Source organism: Meles meles, chromosome 16 (genome assembly GCF_922984935.1).
Source record: "Meles meles chromosome 16, mMelMel3.1 paternal haplotype, whole genome shotgun sequence".
Classification (NCBI taxonomy): domain Eukaryota; kingdom Metazoa; phylum Chordata; class Mammalia; order Carnivora; family Mustelidae; genus Meles; species Meles meles.
In genome coordinates, this window is record NC_060081.1 from 52,114,241 (window position 1) to 52,132,396 (window position 18,156).

The 18,156-nt window shown below is 46.3% G+C and overlaps 1 protein-coding gene across 3 annotated transcripts in view; it reads left to right on the forward strand.

Moving 5' to 3' along the window:
• The first annotated feature begins 17,447 nt into the window (after positions 1 to 17,447).
• SLC23A2 (solute carrier family 23 member 2) overlaps positions 17,448 to 18,156 on the forward strand; it is a 128,111-nt gene continuing 127,402 nt past the window's right edge. For 2 of the 3 annotated variants that reach the window (XM_045980960.1, XM_045980961.1), the window contains exon 1: positions 17,448 to 17,558. The gene's annotated coding sequence lies outside the window, so the exon portion shown is untranslated. The remainder of the gene's footprint in view (positions 17,559 to 18,156) is intronic. The other variant, XM_045980963.1, reaches the window with a different exon arrangement.

Sequence of the window (18,156 nt, forward strand, 5' to 3'; positions counted from 1 at the left end):
TACACACATGACAGAAAGGAGTCAGTATCCAGAATATCCAGAGTCTATGAAGAATTCTTTTTTTTTCTCACCATGATGAAATGCTATTACCATTGAAAGCCATTCATTACTTGTCTATAGCCACATAGCACACATTTCCATACCCGAAGTTTACCTGTTGGTAAACTTTTTTTTTCTTTACATGAAAAAAAACAACTTTATTGATGGGGCACCTGGGTGGCTCAAGTTAGCTGAGTATCTGAGTCTTGATCTCAGCTCAGGTTTGATCTCAGGGTCGTGAGATTTCAAGGTCTTGATCTCAAGCCTGCACTGGACTCATGCTGGGTGCGAAGCCTACTTAAAAAAAAAATTAAAAATAACTTTATTGAGATAATTCACCTACCATACAATTCACTCTTTTAAAGCGTACAATATGAAGGTTTTCAATAATCCACAGAGTTGCGCAACCCACACCACCTCCATTGTTTGCTGTCTTCCATCACTCCCATCAGCAGCCACTGTCCATTTCCCTCCAACTCCACCAGCGTTGGCCACCATTAATCTCATCAAGCATCAGAAGGAAAGTCCTAGTTGTCGGACCTCAGGCAGGTTACTTAATGTCTCTGAGCCTCCGTGTCTTCATCTGTCACGTGGGGACAATGATTGTGCCTCCCTCCCAGGGTTGAGGTTAGCTAGAGTAACAATTGTTACCTCTTTGGAATCAACAGTATCTTGATCAGAGTGAAGTGCTCAATAAGTGTCACTCCCCCTCCTCTTTCTTTTTCACTATTATTACAATGGACCCAGGGAGGTTAAGCAACTCTTCCAAGCTCACAGAGCTGGGATATTTTTCCAGCCCGGCTCTCTGTGTGTGTCCCTACTGCTATGGCAGTCCTTACTTCCTCTTCTTCTTCTTTTTTTTTTTTTTTTAAGGTTTTATTTATTTATTTGACAGACAGAGAGAGATTACAAGTAGGCAGAGAGGCAGGCAGAGAGAGAGAGGGGGGAATGCAGGCTCCCCGCTGAGCAGAGAGCCCGATGTGGGGCTCGATCCCAGGACCCTGAGATCATGACCTAAGCCGAAGGCAGAGGCTTAACCCACTGAGCCACCCAGGTGCCCTGTCACTCATTACTTTTTATCCAGACTTTCGTCACCTTCTAAGTAGTCTTCTTTCCATCCATCTCTTTGCCCACTGCTTGTCCTCCATACTTAGTAACAGGGAGCTTTGTAATAAACATCTTAAATCTCCACCTGAGGTGTTAGTAGACACTCTCAGTGCTCCACCCAGGGGCCCAAGGGTCCAGCAATCCCACTTCTGGGTATATAGTCAAAGAATTCAAAGCAGGATCTCGAAGAGATATTTACACATCCATGACTGCAACATTATCACGAGAGCCAAGATGTGGAAACAACTTAAATGTCCACCCACAGATAAACAGATAAAGAAAATGTAGGATGTATACACACAATGGAATATTGTGCGGCCTTAAAAAAGGAGATCCCGTTACTTACTACAACATTGACGAATCTTGAGGACAGTACACTGAGTAAAGTAAGCCAGCTACAAAAGGACAAAGACTGTATGTTTCCACTGATAGGAAACCTCTAAAGCGGTCAAAATAATAGAAACATAAGGTACAGTGTTGGTTGCCAAGGGCTGGGGGAAGGAGAAATTAGTGTTTAATGGGTAGTTTCTGTTTTGCAAGATGAAAAAGTCCTAGATATCTGTTGTACAACAATGTGAATGTATAGAACACTGCTGAACTTTACCCTGAAAAATGGTTAAGATGGGGTCAAGACAGGGGGCACTTGGGTGGCTCAGTCAGTTGAGCGTCTGACTCTTGGTTTCAACTCAGGATATGATCTCACAGTCCTAAGACTGAGCCACTTCAGGCTCTGCACTCAGTGGGCCGTCTGCTTGAGAGTCTCTCCCTCCACCCCTCTCCCTCCCTGCTCATGCCCTCTGTCTTTCTCTCTCTCTCTAAAATAATAAATACAATCTTTAAGAAAATGGTTAAGATGGTAAGCTTAATGTTATGTGTTTTTTTGCCATAATAAAAAAGAAGTCACAGAATGACTCCCCACCAAACCACACAGAACTGGGATGGCAAGCGTTCTGTTGTCACTGTCACACTCAGGATGGTGCAAACAAAGAAGGTGCTGCCACACTGGCCACCACCAGAACCCCCACTCCTGTGCCAGGTTCACACTCGCAAGTCACTATTCTGAATCTTGCCTCTCCTCCACGTGACTCAGCTTTCATGCAGGAGCTCACACGAGCATTTTGACAGGTGGACATGTTGTTTTAGCTTCCAGCCTTTTCAGTCCGGGAAGATGCTCTAGAAAATGAATCCTGATATCAACCAGCAAAAGGCATCTTTTCAGGTATTCCCAATGCAAGAGCAAATCCTGAATAGTCCAAGTCCATCAAACATTATAATCACCTGGAGGGTTTGTTAAAACACAGATTCCTGGGTCCCACCTCCAGAGTTTCAGAATTAGAAAACCCAGGGTGGGGCCCATGGATTTGTCTTTTAAAACAATTCCTATGTGATGCTGTTGGCTTAAGGATCATGCTTTGAGAACCACTGGTCTAAGCACTGTTTCCAAACCCTTTCCACACCCTGCCCCTTCCAGCTCCATGGATGTCTGTTGATATCCATGTCTTTTGGATGTCTGTTGACATGTCTGCTGTCTGAGGGCTTCTGGGACCAACAGCCTGACCTACCTGTAGACCACTAGCAGCCCAAGCACACCTTCTCAGTGATTGTGGGGGGGGGCACACAGATGCCTTTCTGACCAACTGAGCTAAGACATAAGGTTCCCTTTCCTTCCTTCCTTCTTTCCTTCCTTCCTTCCTTCCTTTCTTTGACAGAGAGAGAAATCACAAATAGGCAGAAGTAGGCAGAGAGGCAGGCAGATAGAGAGGGAGAAGCAGGCTCCCTGCTGAGCAGAGAGCCTCATGTTGGGCTCCATCTGAGGACCCTGGGATCATGACCTGAGCCGAAGGCAGAGGCTTAACCCACTGAGCCACCCACTCGCCTCTCCTTTCCTTCCTTCCTTTCTTTCTTTCTTTCTTTCTTTCTTTCTTTCTTTCTTTCTTTCTTTCTTTCTTTTTTTTTTCTTTTTAGGTTTTGTTTCTTAAGTAATCTCTACCCCCAGTGTGGGGCTCCAACTCACAATGCCAAGATCAAGAGATTAAGAGTCGCATGCTCCGTTGACTGAGCCAGCCAGGCGCCCCTAGATGTGAGGTTCTGGTGATGGCCATTGGAAGAGTTCCTTGTTCTGAAAAAGATGCGTAAGAAAAAAACAGTCCCATGTTACACCTGCAGCCATGGAGCCATCCTGCAACCCCGAGGGGTTGTTGATGAGATGGGCTGGACAGATGAAAAGGACCTGGGTCTTTGAAGATGTCATCAAGCCATTCATCAGCACAAACCCATCCTTAGCTCTGGGCTTCTTGCTATCAGAGAGAATGCATTTTCCTTACTGCCTTATATTAATTATCTCTTGCACAGAAGTAGGACTCAGCATTCTGTGTGATTTTTGGCCAAGAGAAATCTAGTTTATATACATTTTAATCTGCTTTTCACTTACATTCCATGAACACTCCTTCCTATCATTTGTTATTTTTCTACATCATCAAATAGAATGGTCGTATAACACTTGGGCTGTGATGTATTTAACAGTTCCCTCTTATTAGACGTTCAGGAGACTTCCAATTTTTTATTACTGCAGACCATGCTATGATAGACACCATGGCCATAAATCTTTGCACACATACATAATGATTTCCTTAAGATTAGCTTCAGTGAGTAGACTTGTAAGATTAAAAGGTAGGCACACTTTAAAAGTTTCACAGTGTGTCTTACTAAGGTTTCCAGAAGGTTCATCTGATTTAACCCCACCACCAGGAATGTGGGAGAGTTTTCATCTCCTGACATTGTCACCAACACAAGGCATTATGTTTTCATTTTTGCCTTATTGAGAAGCATAATATGCTACGTTGTTTGTATTTACGTTTTCTAGAACCAGTATTTGTCATGCTATAAACTAAAGATGAAAAAGTTGTATCCTGGGGCGCCTGGGTGGCTCAGTGGGTTAAAGCCTCTGCCTTTGGCTCAGGTCATGATCCCAGGGTCCTGGGATCAAGCCCCGCATCAGGCTCTCTGCTCATTGGGGATCCTGCTTCTCCCTCTCCCTCTGCCTGCCTCTCTGCCTACTTGTGATCTCTGTCTGTCAAATAAATAAATAAAATCTTAAAAAAAAAGTTGTATCTTAATTATGTAGGTCACTTAAAGACTGCATTTTACTTTATTTTATTTTATTTTATTTTAAAGATTTTATTTATTTGACAGAGAACAGAAGTAGGCAGAGAAGCAGACACAGAGAGAGAGAGGGAAGCAGGCTCCCTGCTGAGCACAGAGCCTGATGTGGGGCTTGATCCCAGCACCCTGGGATCATGACCTGAGCCGAAGGCAGAGGCTTTAACCCACTGAGCCACCCAGGTGCACCGAAGTCTGTATTTTAAAAATCGAATTGTAGACTCTATTTTTTTGCCCTGAATAAGCTGATAAGCTATTTCCACATGTAATTTCCATTTAACGAAATTGGGTAGGGAAGACATGCAGGGGAGCAAATGACAGGTAGCAGCTTGGGGACAGTATTTTGAAGTGTGGTGACAGAGGGCTGCTTCAGCAGAGGCTGTCCTAAGAGGCTAACCACTTGTTCAAAAGTGTTTGCAGAACAGTGGTGAGGCAGCTCCAGAAAGCAGGCACCTATAACACTGGAAGAAAACATAATCCATTTCAAAATTTGATTTTTAGGCAGCTGTCCACATTTTCTGACATAGAGTTCCACACCTCTATATGTTGGACCTAGATTCTAGAATAAATTTGTTATTTTTTTAAAAGATTCTTTTTGTTTATTTGAGAGAGAGACAGAGAGACCGAGCATAAGCAGGGGGGAGAGGCAGAGGGAGAAGGAGAAGCAGGCTCCTGCTGAGCAGGAAACCCAACTCGGGCCTTGATCCCAGGACCATAAGATCACGACCTGAGCCGAAAGCAGATGCTTAACTGACTGAGCCACCCAGATGCCACTTGAATAAACTTACTATTAAAAGAAAATCAAAACAAATAAATATAGATCCCATCTATCCAGAGAATGACCAACACCCTGCAAAATGCCTCAGAAGGTTTTTTCCTTTTGTTTTTAATTGAATGTTACATGAGTTTCAGGTACACAACATAGTGATCTGACAAGTCCACCTGTTACGATGTGCTCCGCACATTGTTAACTCCCATCTGTCACCATACAACGCTACTGCCACGACTTAGTCATTCCATAACTGGAAGCCTGTGCATCCCACTGCCCCTCACCCATTTTGCCCATCCCCCGACACCTCTCCCCTCTGGTAACCACCAGTTTTTCTCTCTATTTGTAAAGTCTGTCTGCTTTGTTTGTTTGTTTTGTACTTTAGATTCCACATGTAAGTGAAATTATATGGTACTTCTCTCCCTCTGATGTATTTCACTTAGCTTAATACCCTCCATCCATCCATGTTGTCATAAACGGGAAGATCACATTCATTTTATGGCTGAGTAATATTCCATTACATGTATATATCACATCTTCTTTACCCATTCATCTATTGAGGACACTTAGGTTGCTTCCATACCGTGGCTATTGTAAATAATGCTGCAATAAACATAGGGGTGCATATATCTTTGTGTGTGTGTGTTTAGTGTCTTTTTTTTTTTTTTTGTAAAGTTGTATTTGTTTAGGTAATCTCTACACCCAGCGTGGGGCTTGAACTCATGACCCCAACATCAAGAGTTGCATGCTTTTCTGACTTGAGCCAGCCAAGCACTCCTTTTTGAATTAGTGTTTTTTTCCCTTTGGATGAAAATATCCAGGAGGCTTTTTTCCACAGGAGATCCAGTTAGCATGAATTGATGGAGGAGAGACACAACCAGATGCGTTCATAGCTTGTTAAAAATATTTTATTAAAAACTTAACATATACAAAAAAATAAGGTCAGATCTGATAGGATCACCAGACTTAGCAAATAAAAATGCAAGACCCCCGTTAAATGTGAACTTCAAATACATAAGGAATTTTTTTTTAGCATATGGATGTTCGGAATATATATGACACCTCTAGTTGGAAGGATTCCTACTTGTGTCTTCTTTCTGTCTCCTTGAGTTTTAGAGAAACTCTGTTGGTACTTATCTGAGGCTGTTCTTTTCTCTTTCATTTTTAAAAAAAATATTTTATTTATCTATTTGACAGAGAGAGATACAGCGAGAGAGGGAACACAAGCAGGGGGAGTGGGAGAGGGAGAAGCAGGCTTCCCGCTAAGCAGGGAGCCCAATGTGGGACTCGATACCAGGATACTGGCTGGGATCACGACCCGAGCCCAAGGCAGACGCCTAACGACTGAGCCACCTAGGTGCCCCTGAGGCTGTTCTTAGAACCACATGAGAACTTAAAAGCAAACCTTTCACAAAAGACTTGTATAAAAATGTTCACAGCATATAATATTCCCAACTGGGAACAATCCCAATGTCCATCCATGGCAGAATGAGTGAATGCAATGGAACTCTGTGCAGCAGTGAAAGACAATGAATTCCCATCACTTGTAACAACATGAATGAATGTCAGACATTATGCTCCGCAAAAGCTGCCGGACACAAAAGAGCATGTGCTGCACAATTCTGTTTATAAAAAAGTTCAAAAATGAGCAAACCCAACTGACAGTGATACAGTAGTGATTTCATGGGGTAGGTGGGTAATGACCCAGAGGAGGGCATAAAGGAACTTTCTAGAAGCTATTTCCAGACTCCTAGAAAGTGTGTGTGTGTGTGCACATGTGTGTGTATACATATATTTGTGTATTTTAACTTACACTTACACAAATCCATACACAGGTAGAAATTCATCAACCAGCACTTTCAGCTGTGTGTTTTATTGTAGGTATATTATACCTTAGTTAAAAAAAAGGGGGGTCTAACCACCCTCAGACCAATATCTCTAGTTTTCTCCAAGTCAGTTTCATGCATGCACCTCTTTTTACACCGCAATTTCCCTCTCGATTCCCTCTAGCTGGGCTGAGTATGAATTTTTAAGGGAAGTGTTATTGCTGGAGGGTCTCCATCAACTACAAGATGGTGTTCTCTGTTCTCTTCACTCACTGTTCTCTCCTGCTTAGCTTCAGTCTCCTGTGCTGGAGGAGCCCCCAGACCCTACTACCAGGCCTTGGTTCCTTTCCGTCTATGCTCTTTCCCTCCATGGTCCTACTGAATCCATTGGCTTTGAGTACTGTATGTCACTGTTGTTTTCGATGTGCGCAACTCCAGCCCTGTCCTCTTCCCTGAGGTCAGTAAGGGAATCCAGATGCAGCTATGGCATTGTTTGCTCTGGGGTGTCACAGATCGAAGTTTCCCCACCCCAACCCCTCCTCCATCCAGAACCCATCGACAGCGTGCCCTCTCACCTACGGGCTGCCCAAGCTCTAAACACAGATGTCCCCGGATTTCTCTCTTTCCTTTGTGCTCCAGATACAGCCCATTAGCAAGCCCTATCATTTTTATCTCCAAAGCATTTTGAATCTGCTCCATATATCCATCTCTCCTGCTCTCATCAATTAGGTGGAAGCCACCGTCTTCCACCTAATTGGCTGTAATTCCTTCATGTTCAATTTGCTCTACACTTGACCCTCCCATCCATTCTCCACAGGGCAGCAGAGTGAGCTGAAAACAAGAAATGAGGTCATGTCACTCCCTTGCTGGACCCGTCAGATGACTTCCTATCATATTTAGAAGGCCTGCTCCATCTAGCCCTCTCATGACCAACTCTTTTTTTTTTTAAGATTTTATTTATTTATTTGATAGAGATCACAAGAAAGAAGAGAGGCAGGCAGAGAGAGAGGAGGAAGTTGGCTCCCCACTGAGCAGAGAGCCCGATGCAGGACTCGATCCCAGGACCCTGAGATCATGACCTGAGCTGAAGGCAGAGGCTTAGTCCACTGAGCCACCCAGGCACCCCTCATGACCAACTCTTCAATCTCATTCGTTTCTTTTGTCTTCCCACTGTCCATGTCCCAACCATACCAACCACTTCTCAGTTTCTCAAATATGACAAGTTCTTTCCTGCCTCAGCACCTTTGTACTCACTGTACCCTCTTTCTGGAATGTTCTTCCTCTAGCTCTTTGCATAACTGGCGTCTTCAAATTTCAGCAATAATATCCCCTCTTTAGTGCTTCTTCATTACCTTACCGATGATGCCCCCCTCCAACCTGGATCATGGCCAGCCTTTTTTTTTTTTTTAAAGATTTTATTCATTTATTTGTCTCAGAGAGAGAGAGAGAGGGAGTGAGAGAGCAAGCACAGGCAGACAGAGTGGCAGGCAGAGGCAGAGGGAGAAGCAGGCTCCCTGCTGAGCAAGGAGCCCGATGCGGGACTTGATCCCAGGACGCTGGGATCATGACCTGAGCCGAAGGCCGCCGCTCAACCAACTGAGCCACCCAGGCGTCCCATGGCAAGCCTTTTTGATAACTCCTTTTTAGCACTTACCACCAACATAATTATATTTTATTTGCTTTTTCACTGGTTGCCATATCATGTCTTAGAAAAAGTCCTCTGAGCACCAGGAGCCCAGCCAGACACTGGGTAGACAACGATTTCTTCTCTAGCCTCCATACATACAGGCTCACATGGAGCAGGTGAGGTGAACTTCCTATTTATCAGATTTGTCGATGGTGTCTAGACCCATGCCTGCCAGGTTGCATGTGATCATCAGCATGTGATCAAGAGTGGCTGTCCGAACTTGTATTGGATGAGTGAGTGGGGCAGCCAACAGTCTGGGGACAAAGGATCTGAATTCCAAGTGAGCTTGCATAACTGGAGACCTTATCAAAAACAAAGAGAATGAAATTTCATATAAATGAAATGTAAACACAGTCTGGGGAAAGATTGAGTGTGTGATTTCGGCTCAAAACCAATCGTGGGCTCAGTCCTGTGACTAGATTAGGCCTCTTGTGCTAATAATTTATGTTTGTAAAAGGCAGTAGAAAACATTTGCAGAAAACATGTTTGTGGTAATTATATCGTTTAATGCTTATACCAACCTGGGGGTAGATGGGCAGACAGAATTATCTTGACTTTGCATATTGGGAGATCTACCTGTAGGTTGGTAAAATGATTTCCCCAAGGTCATCCACAAGGCAGAGTTGGGGCAGGGATGCTGTGCCTTTTCCCCAAGGGTACATGAGTTGTGTGACACATTTGTTCTAAGACCAAAGGCATATTCTAAATTAAACCTTCACATAGTGTAGTATATATGCACGTCTTTGTTTCCTAACGTGCATATTCCTGGAGACAACAGCTTGGACCAATTCATGTCCTGGGGCCTGACTTTCTGCTAGGGCCCATTCTAGGAAGGGGATTGGTCTCCACTTTCTTCTGGAAATGGACCATGTTATTTAAAACAGAACACCCAGTTTACTAAATGTAATTTTTTTTCTAAGTCTAGTTGCTGCATTTACTTAATAAAAATGCTTTGTAATATACATACAGAAAAACGCACATAAGTGTACAGCCTAATGAAATCTCACTAATTGAATATGCTTGCCTGACTAGCACCCAGATGAAGGCATAGAACATGACCAGCTCCTCGGAAGACCCTGTGGGTCTCTCCTTAGTCCCTATCCCTCCACAGGGTGATAGCATCCTGAATTCCAACAGCTTGGGTTAATTTTACCTCTTTTCTACTTTGTATAAATATTGATGGATTTTGTGCTTTTCCCATTCCCTCCCCCTCCAGAGACTAAGACTATGAGGATCTAGGCTCAAATGACTCCTTTACTGGATAAAAGTGTTTACCCAGGCATTTGAAGCCTTTCAGGTTTTGCCTCTAACTTTTTTTGTTTCCCTCTTGGTTTCCAATTCTCCAGGAACCTGGAGTTAATCCTGAGTCTTCCCCTTCCTTCATACTGCATCTCCCAACAGTGCTCAGGCCCTGGTGGTTCAGTCCAACAGCTGACATCCTTGACTATTTACTAAGCCTCTACTGTATGGCAGGCATCATGTGGCCAGCCAGCAGGCAGAAGTTCATAAATCAAGGTCTCTGCCCTGCAAGAGCTGATAATTAGTGAGGCAGGGAAACAAGACAGAAAAACAAGGTGTTTCAATATAATTTCATTCTAAGTCCTAGGAAGTATGGGGTATACCTATACCAACCTAGGGGCTCAGGAGAGATTTGCAGGAGAGTTCCAGGGCCGGGGTGGGGGGAACTTAAACAATGAGCTAGAATGATCCAGAGGAAAGGTTAATATCATCGAGGCAGAAGGAACAGTGAAGCCCCTGAAGGGTTTTTGAGGAGAATGGACAGAACAGAAATGAACCGAAGTGGACACACTCCCCAACTCCTAACACCAGGGTTTGAAGGAAGAGGAGGAATGGGAGTCTAAGAAGGCGGTGGGAAAAATATGGCCAGAGACAGAAAAACCAACAGGAAATGCAGCCACAAAGCCAAACAAAGGAGGAGAGATTTTCCTGAGAGAACACAGCACTGGCTGCGCCAAATACCTCCAGAAATTTCCAGTAAGCTCCACACAGAAAAGATCCCCTAGATTGTGCAATTTGGGGGAAATGGCTAGTTTACCTGGGTAGGTCCAGAGGAAAATAAGGACAGAAGCCAGATTGCCAGAGGGAGAAGAAAGTAGGATGTCAGGATGGAGACAGGGATGGAGGCGGCTCTTTAAGAAGCTGAACTGAGGGCTCCTGGGTGGCTCAGTGGGTTAAGCCTGTGCCTTCAGCTCAGGTCATGATCTCAGGGTCCTGGGATTAAGCCCCACATTTGGCTCTCTGCTCAGCGGGGAGCCTGCTTCCTCCTCTCTCTCTGCCTGCCTCTCTGCCTACTTGTGATCTCTCTCTCTGTCAAATAAATAAATCTTAAAAAAAAAAAAAAAAGAAGAAGAAGAAGCTGAACTGACAAGGGGAGAAAGGTGCAAGAGCTGGGAGGATGTGGGTTGTAGAAGGGGGTGGTGAGTGCTGAGATGCTACCTGAGGGAGGGGGCTCTCCAGACAGGCTGTGTTGGGTGGGGGTCCCTCACAGGCTGGTGGGGCTAAGGGAAGCACCTCCCAGGAATGGTCTCCCAGGAGGGAAGCAGGAAGTTGGGAGTAGGGACAAATGGTTAGATAGGGAATTTGAGATTGGGGTGGTGGGGGGGGTGGAGTGTAGGTTGAAGAGGTCACTCGTGGAGGACAAATAAAAGGCAGAGGGCTGTTCCCATGGGCAAACCCTCTTGTGTCATGGCACAGACATCCGTGGCTGCCCCGAGCTGGGCTTCCTGCTGGAACTGGTATTCTGGGTTAAAGGTGTGTACATTTAAATAGATACTTTAACAGATATGGGGCATGCATTGAAACAGATAGATGTTGCCAAATTACATTCCCCAAAGGTGGACTAACTTAGAATCCTTCCCACAGATTTTGAGAAAGTCTATTTCCTTGTGCTTTTACAGGATGTTATTAATTACAGGATGTTATTAATCTTTGCCAGTCTGATAGGGGAGAAATTATGTAAATATATAATATTTTAAAAAGATTTTATTCATTTATTTGAAAGCCCTGGAGCCTGACAGGAGGCTCCATCCCAGGACCCTGGGATCATGACCTGAGCCAAAGGCAGATGCTTAACCAACTGAGCCACCCAGGCGCCCCAGAAAATGTTATGTTAATGACTATATTCCTGCCCCTTGGGAAATAGAGGCCCTAGCCCTCAGAGAGGGGCTGGGTGGGGTCCTCTAGTCCTCAACCACTGAACACAGGTCCTTCCCAGGCCTCAGGCCAGCCCTGCCCTGCCTGCTCCCAGCCTGACCCCCTGGGCTAACATGACCCCTCCTGCGCCCTTAGCTTCTCATCCTGCCTTCCTCCTTGCAGATTGTTTCCCCTGCACTTCTAGCCACTCCTGGGACCCTGAGGGCACTCTGTACCCGATAACGGCTGTACTTATAGCTGGGTCTCTCCTGGTGGCCAGCCCGCAAGGAGAGGGCATTTTATGGTGTAACCGGATAATGGAGTATTTTTCTACGTTAAAAAGGAATGGAACAATGAATACTGTTACGCTGAAAAGAAATTTTAAAAAGGTGAAAAAAAAAAAGGAATGGAATTCTAATACAAGCTACAGCAGGGACAATGCCTGAAAACATTATTCTAATGGAATGAAGTTGGATGCAAAAAGATAAATATTGTAGACTCCACGTACCTGAGGCACCTAGAGTAGGCAAATTCACAGAGGCGGAAGCAGAATAGTCGTTACCAGCGGGCCACGGGGAGTTAGTGTTTCATAAGGACGCAGTTTCAGTTTGCGATCATGAAAACATTCCAGAGGTGGACAGTGACAGCGATTACAGAGCAGTGCGAATGCACTTCATGCCCCCTGAATTGTACACTTCAATGGTTAAAATGGTAAATTTTGTATTGTAGAGATATTTGACCACAACTTAAAAAAGAAACGAGGGGCAGCTGGGTGGTGCAGTCAGGTGAGAATCAGACTCTTGGTTTCTGCTCAGGAAGTGATCTCTGGTTGGGAGATGGAGCCCCACGCTGGGTGCAGAGTCTGCTTGAGATTCTCTCTCCCTCTGCCCCTCCCCCACTCTCATTTTCATGGGCCCGCTTGCACTCTCACTATCTCTAAAATGAATAAATAAAATCTTTTTTTAAAAAGATTTTATTTATTTATTTGACAGAGATCACAAGTAGACAGAGAGGCAGGCAGAGAGAGAGGGAGAAGCAGGCTCCCCACTGAGCAGAGATTCCAACAGGGAGCTCTATCCCAAGACCCTGAGATCATGAGCTGAGACGGAGGCAGAGGCTTTAACCCACTGAACCACCCAGGGGCCCTAAATAAATCTTAAAAAAAGAAACAAAATGCTGACACATGCTGCAACATGGATGAACCTTGAAAACATTGTGCTAGGTGAAAAAAGCTGATTACAGAGGATCACCTATAAATATGGTTTTATTTACATTCAATGCCCAGAATAGGCAAATGCATAGAAATAGAGTGTAGATTAGTGGTTGCCAAGGGCTGAAGGGAGGGGGAAGAGAAGGGAACTGCTGATAATAAGTATAGGGTTTCTTTTTGGGGTGATGAAACATTCTGAAGTTGCGTAGTGGTAATGGCGGTCTCGCTTTGCCAGTATACTAAGAACCGCTGAACTGTATACTTTAAACGTTGAATACTAAGTTGTGCGAGTTGTATCACAATTCTAAAGAGCATGAGGGCTACATGGTATTTCATACAGTGCTTATATGCCAGTTTATTCAGTCATTCCCCAGTTGATGCCCATCTGGGTTGCGTTTCAGCTTTTTTTCCTATTTGAAACAATGCTGCAGTGAACATCCTTGAACATGTGGGGTTAAAAAAAAAGAGAGAGAGAAAGAGGGAGAAAATTCAGGCAGATTTTGGGCTCTTCCAGGCTGCCTCATATCTGGGCATATCCCGATGTGAGTCTGATTTAGAAAGTGTCACTTCCTCTGACACCAAGGCATGCTGTAGGGAAGAAGCTCTCACCCTCTTCTCCAAGCACTTTCTCAGAAGAAAAGACTTTGAAATGACCATCATTTTGCTTTCTTCTGTCATTTGAAGATCTATTATAAATTGTATCAGTCGCATGTTACCCAACCCGAAGTGGGGGAACTTATGGTTTAGATCAGGGGTTGGCCTGTTTTTGTACCAGCTAAGAACGGTTTTTACAGACGCATATTTGCAACTGATTTGATGATAGGAGACAGTAGCTTCAAGCTCAAATTAAGCAAATCTTATTCTCTGTTGCCCACCCCCTCAAATTCCGTTTTTTTTTTCCCCTTAGCAGACTTGTACTACCAAAAGCTTATACTCAATTAATATTGTTGTATTTTGAATTTTTAAAAAAATTTTAATTTATTTATTTGATAGACAGAGATCACAAGTAGGGAGACAGGCAGGCAGAGAGAGAGAGGGAAGCAGGCCCCTGCTGAGCAAAGAGCCCAAGGCGGGGCTCGATCCTAGGACCCCAGGGACCATGACCAGAGCCAAAAGCAGAGGCTTTAAGCCACTGAACTACCCAGGCGCCCTGTGTATTTTGAATTTTATCAATAAAAAATTTGTGGAAATTTTCTCTCATTTTATAACCACCCCTATGATATCCTTGGTTTTGCCTCTTGGCCCACGAAGTCTAAAACATTTGCTATCAGGTCCTTTGTGGAAAGTTTGCTAATCTTGGTTCTACACTCCAGAGAGATATTGGAAATAAATATTGTAAAGAAAAGCACTGTATAAAGATGGAATGGCCCCAAGCTACAATTACCTCTCAAAAATAACACAGCCTGGAAATGACAGAAATTTCAATCAAATTATCCAGGTCACAAAACGTTCTGCTGATTTAGTTTAGAGAAGTTAAGGGGAAAGAAAAAACACCATTTATATCTTCTATAATAGGAAAGGAAAATGAATAGGAAATAGGGAAATGAAACAAATAGGAAATTATTCATGTATTTTTTGAATTGATGATGATAAAAATAATTATATAACAATCAGGACATGGATACGTATTGACTATGTAAAATATACTTACGTATTCCAGCCCTGAATAAGCATTTTATATAAAAGATCTCATTTAATCCTCATAAAAACCCTGCAAGGTTGAAGTCAAGGTCATCCCCTGATACCAACTCCTGTCTGCCAGCAGCAAAAAATGGTACTTTGTCCAGAAAAAAAGAAGCAGCTGGAGACTAGCTGGCAAAGGGCCTTGAATGCTCTGCTGGGAAATAGCCTATATTCTGTTTCTTTTTACCAGGTTACTCTGTAGACCCGGAGGCCCTCAAGAATTTCCAGAAGCGGGGAAGGGTCAATTCTGTGTTTTGGGATGATAACAAGGATGGCTTTGGGAGATAACTCTTGAGGCCAAGAGGCCAGGGAGAAACTTTTTCAACAGTCCAAGGAAGAAAGAGTGAGGGCCTGGGATGGTGCATGCAGAGAAAAAAATTCCAGACACACTTCTTTTTCTAATTGGCCGATAGGTTGACAAAATGTACATGGGGGCTGGGGAACAGGCAGTCAAAGGCAAGTTCAAAGTTTCTGGTGGCAAAATGGGAGAACCCAGATAAGAAGTTTGTAGTAGGAGAAGGAGTATGGAGATACTTAAAATTCCTGGGTAGTATCTAGGGAGGTTGTGTAGGACAATCAGAAATGTGCATCCAGAAGTTCAGAAAGACATCTGATCAAGAGAGAGAGATTTGATCATGAGGAAATGGCTGCCTTTCAGATGGAGTTCAAGAAGGAAGGGACAAGGGAAAAGATGGGAGAGAAAGGAAATGTTAGTAAAAACTAACCTTTTAAAGGGTTGAGCATGGGACAACTGAGAAGGAAGTGGGGGGGGGGTATAAGACATGCAAAACCCAGTGGTATTATCCCGAAAAGAGTTTCAAGAAGGAAATGGAAGATTACAGAGCCCTCTCAGTAGAAAAGAAGGGCTCTAAACAGGCAATTGGATTTGGTCCTTAGAAGGTCGCTGGTGACGTCTGAGAAAGCAGGGAGTGACAGCATCAGCCTGAGGAGGGATGGGGAAGAGGGATGAGGAAGAGAGGCTGGGACAGTGGAAGTTTTTTTTAGAATAGAGAAAATCTGTGAGGGAGAAGGGGACACTGAAGATGCAGTAAAGACTCTCCCTTTTTTCTATCCCAGATCTCACATCCTGGCTGAGCAAGACACAGAGTACTCCCGACCCCACCCCCCAAAATTGATGTTGGCTGGAAAATATTCTCACTGCTGGGGATGTTACATGGAGAGGAGACATTGATTTTTCTCTAGGTGTTTGGTCACAAACTTTTCATCTCTTATTTCCTCCATCTTCCGTGAGGCTCAGAACACCTGACCTTCCAATGCTGAAAAAAAAAAAAATTTAATTCAAGTATAGTTGACATATAATACAATGTGTACTGAATTTTACAAGCCAACTCTTGTATTTTAAACCTACACGTTATTAGAGAGGTAAATATGATGACACATTATTGATTTTTTTTTAAGATTTTATTTATTTATTTGACAGACCGAGATCACAAGTAGGCAGAGAAGCAGGCAAAGAGAGGAGGAAGCAGGCTCCCTGTTGAGCAGAGAGCCCGATGCCCGGCTCAATCACAGGACCCTAGGATCATGACCTGAGCTGAAGGCAGAGGCTTAACCCACTGAGCCACCCAGGCGCCCCGACATATTATTGATTCTTACAAACACAGACTACACTTTGTATTTGATGAAATTCCCAGGGGCTAGTTATACCCCTCCCCCCTCATTGATATGTATGATACCTATAACATGGAGTTCCCCAAAGTATGTGAATCAGGCAGAAATTCCGATGATGAAATCTGCTTCTCCCCATGTCAGGTCAAACATGGTCCTCAATTCTTCAGCTCTCTCGAGACTTGCTTGGGAGAACTAGTCAGTTATTCGGTGGAAACAGCAACCACGACAGTCGTTTCAAGATGGAAGGTGCTATGAGAGTGCTAATTATTACTGTTTTTGTTTGTTTGTTTCTGGCCATGTATTCAGATGGTCTTCAGCAGTGGCTCGCGAAGTGTGAACATCGGACAGCAGCCGCAGCAGCATCACCTGGGAAGCTGTCAGAAATGCAAGTTCCTCTCGCTCCAGACCTCCGGCCTCAGCAGCCAGGGGGTGGGGCCCAACCACGTGCATCTCACCAGTGCACTCAAGGTGGGGCTGCGAAGCGCTAAATTTTACCCGCAGCCCCTTCCGCTCGGCGGCCCTGACCCAGCGGCATCACCCGGGGGCTTCTTTAGAAATGCAAAATCTCCGGCTGCTCCCCAGACTCCCTGCATCACAATCCGCAGTTAAACACGATCCCTGGGGCAGCGGAGTGTGAGAAACCCGGGGCTGTGTTACGGTGTCCGCATGATGTAATGAGGACCTCTCCTCCAGTAAGTTAGAAAACCTGACGGCCTAACCCGAGAAACGGTGAAATTGCCTTGAAACCTCCAGCCACCCCCCACCCCCAGCCCAATGCGCCGCGCCAGTTGCACGATTATCTTCCCGCAGCGGTGACAGGGCTCAGTGTCAGGCAGGGTAAAAGGGGAGAGGCAGGAGGGGGAGACTCCGGGCGGGCGCTCTGCATTCCAGGTGGGCCCCAGGAGCAGGTGTGGCGGGAAGGCGCGAGGAGGGGGGCGACTTCCACGCAGGGGAGGGAGCTAAAGGGGACCTGGGGCGGGGGGTGCGCGCAGGGAACGCCGCGGGGGGCGGCTGGGGTGGGGGCCGGTTGCCCCGCCCGGGGCCCCGCGTGAGAGGGGGCACAGCCCCTCCCCTGGGGGGAGGCCGGCGGGCGGGGGGTCGGGGGCGGAGAGGGAGGTGGGTCCCGGGCCGGCGCGGGGGCGGGCGGCTCCACGGCTCCCCGCCCCCGGCCCGCCCCTCCGCGGCGCCATTTTGCAGGCGGCTGTCGCGGGGACCGGAGGCAGAGGCGGCGGCGGCGGGCACTGCGGCGCCGAGTCGCGGCGGCAGGACGGGAGACCAGCGAGCTGCAGCCAGGTGAGAGCCGGGCCGCCGCGCCCCCTGCCCGGCCCGCGAGCCGCACCTGCCGGACCGGGCCGCGCCGCGAGGTGCCCGCCGCGCCCACGAGGCCGGCCTGGCACGGCCCCCGCGCGCTGTCACTGGCCCCGCGGCGCGGCCTGCGCCCCCCAAGCCCCGGCCGGTTCCCCGGGTCCCCGCACCCGCGGGCCAGGCTGGCCGCAGGGCCCGTGGATGCCCCGCAATCCCCAGCCTCCGCCGCCCCACCGGGCCGGGTCTGGCCCCTGGGCGCTCACCCTGGCCGCCCCGGGAGACGCAGCGCGCTCGGGCCCTCAGGCCGCGCCGCCGGGAGGCAAGTGGGTACCCCCGGGATCGGGCTGGCCGGCCGCCGCCGCCTCCTCCTCCCGGGCCCTCGGCCCACGCGTCCTAGGGTCGCTCTCTCCTCGTCCCTTCCCGGGAGGTGCGCGCGGGCATCCCTGCGCCCCCGGAATTCAGGGCCATCAAGAGGGCGGCGGTGGGGGGGGGGGGCGGTTTGCCTTGTACATTTTTTGCTTTCTTGTCTCCTACAAAGGCTGCGCCAAGTAATTTTAGAAGCTGCTGCTCGGACCCCAGGGCCTTT